Genomic DNA, 2,714 nt, shown 5'->3' with positions numbered 1-2,714 from the left:
AAGAAACCACAGTTGTTGTGGGTATTACCCTACAATTACTGTATGTATCACACATTAAATTAAACTCAGCATTAAATATGCTCATATAATTATGCTGTTAATGATGATGGCAGTGATGAGGCTGGTGGAAAAGCCTGTCTTGAGTGGAAGAAAAGTAAGGGAGAAAAACATAACAAGCAGAAAGTAGACACAGAGTTGGACATTTTTTGACTAGGAAAGAGAATTTTAAGCATAGAAATAAAAAAGAAAAGTACTCCCTTATATCTCCTATGTGGAAATAAGAAGATACCTTTATTAGATATACTAGACAAGGAGAAAACTCAGTACTCTAACTCTACTGCAGCATTACAGAAAAAACCATCCCTTTACCACAGTGTAGGATTTAAGGGCAACCTTCCCAAGGATGCATGTTATATAAAACACAGCAAGATTGCTGCTGCCCTGTCAAGTACTTCCAGTCCCTACCCAGGTCCTGTCAATACTGGTGATCCCAATTAGTTTTATTAAAATAAATCTTTGAAAAAATGATAAAGCATTTAAAAAGGCAAGTCAAAATGCATCAGGAACCACATATGCAACACAAATTTTATCGTCAAATGAGTTGTTTGCCTTGCACTACGAAACTTTTATTTCACTCAAATTAGAGCAAAAATCTTCTATACATAAGTATCTTCCCTGGCCAATAATTCAAAGAAAAAAGAATCCCAAAAGATTTGTAAAGAAAAATATAAGAATTAACAGACCCTTTAAATTTGTTTTAAATATTTTTAAGTTTAAAAAGTGTTAAAGTTTGTCACTCCTAGTAGGAAAACATTATCTGAATGGATACCCTAGTGGCAAACCACTGTAAAATGCTTCAGCTGCGTTTGGCGGAGAGGAGTAGGGATGATCTTCAAAGCACCCCAGCTCTCTTGATGAGAAGGTCAGAGGTACACTGGTTTGTATTGCAACATCCATAAGGTGACCAAGGTTGCTTTTCCTTCAGGAAGGACTTTATCTATCAAAAGGGCATTGTGTTTGACCTCTAAATTTGGCTGACAATTTGCTGATAAGATTAATAACCTTTGAGTTGCTCTGGTATTTTGGCATATATTTGCTGGGCTCTGAGCCACATCCTGGAAGGCCACCATAAGTTCTGGATCCTTCATGGCTGCAAGAACCTCTGGATCACTAAGAATTTCATTGAGTCTAGGCATTCTGGCCATTCCAGGCATGACCCCTCCCATTCTAGGCATTCTTCTGGGAAAACAAGCAGGCATTCCCCCAGGAAAGCCACCTGGAAAAGAGCCATACTGAGCTCCTGACTGTCAACTGGCTTCTTCCTCCCTCTGGGCTCTCTCATGCTCTTCTGGAGCCTTCTTAACTCTTTCTATTCTTTCTTTGATCTCTCGCTATTCACATTTTTGCTCATACTTTCTCTAATGTTCTGCAATTTTCTGTGCCCTAGGTTGAACTTCTTTCAGCATTGCACTCACATCTTCATCATAGTCCAATTTACAGGCAAGGGCAAGATCATGGACTGCTTCTTCCCAGTGGCCCAGGAGTCTGTGCTTTCCCTTGCCTTTTGTAAGGCTGAGCTGAATAAGGATTTATTTCAATGGCTCTGTCACAGTCTCGAATGGCAGCATTTGGTTTCTGTAATTTGACGAAGACACTGGCCCTCTTGGCATACAAAATGGCGAAGCAAGGATTCAGCTTGATGACATCTGTGAATAAGTCAATGCCTTTCTGCAATTCACCATCCTTTAGGGCTTCAATAGCAGCCACTTTCTTATCATTTGCCTGATCCATCATCTCCTCTGTTATCTCTGCATTTTCATCTCCCATTTCCTGAGAGGTGTCAGTGTCTGATTCAATAACACCTTCATTATCAATTTCTAGATCACTTTCACACTTGATGGTTCACCTGCCTTTAAGTCTTCCCCTACCTTCTTGCTATCGGGTTTTTCTTCCTTGGTTTTTTCTTCTGATTTAGCTTTCTGAGTAGCAGATGATATTTTACCCCCCATACTCTTCACCCTCTCCCTCAGGAAGCACATTTCCTCGGTGTGCAGAATGCTTGGATCCTGCTTATACATCTTCACAAAGGCCTGAAGCTCATTCACTTTGCAGGGGTCCATGGTCAGGAGGCGGTGGGCGAAGCTGAGGTTCTGCAGCCCAGTTCCAGGCCCAGGCGCTGGCTCAGCATGACCGTACAGAAGGGCTTTAGTCAACATTCTTTTGTGTTTTTCCCCACTTTACTATTTCCGGCAATTTTTATCCTTTTTAGCACTTCCATCTGAAACCATTTTCCTCCAGACTGAAAAATTTCTTTTAATATTTCGCTTATTACAGACTTCATGCTAACAAATTCTGCCAGATTTTGTTCACATGGAAATATTTTTATTTACCCTTCATTTGTGGAGCTGGTTTTCACAGAGTATGCATTCTGACCTCCCACCATACACACCCTGCATTCTTTATAGATGGTTTTCCATTGCCTTATGACAAACGCATTTACTTGAAAAGTCACTTGCCAATCTTAACATTGGCCCTTTGCAAGTAATAAATGGAATCTTTCTCCTGGCTGTTTGTTTGTTTGTTTGTTTATTTATTGCCCTGTACTTGTATTGTTATCGAAGCTTGACTATTTTTTTCGCCCTGTATCTGTGGTTATCCGACGCTTGGTTTGCCTAGCTGTTGGTTTCTTTTTTTTTTTTTTTTTTTTTTTTTTT

General features: G+C 39.9%; 1 pseudogene; it reads right to left on the bottom strand.

The window, feature by feature from the left end:
• Positions 1-993: 993 nt before the first annotated feature.
• LOC108293201 lies at positions 994-2,145 on the bottom strand (annotated as a pseudogene).
• Between the last annotated feature and the right edge of the window lie 569 nt (positions 2,146-2,714).

The sequence above is a fragment of the Cebus imitator genome, unplaced genomic scaffold, assembly GCF_001604975.1.
Source record: "Cebus imitator isolate Cc_AM_T3 unplaced genomic scaffold, Cebus_imitator-1.0 Scaffold525, whole genome shotgun sequence".
Lineage (NCBI taxonomy): Eukaryota > Metazoa > Chordata > Mammalia > Primates > Cebidae > Cebus > Cebus imitator.
This window is presented reverse-complemented; position numbering and strand designations above follow the sequence as displayed.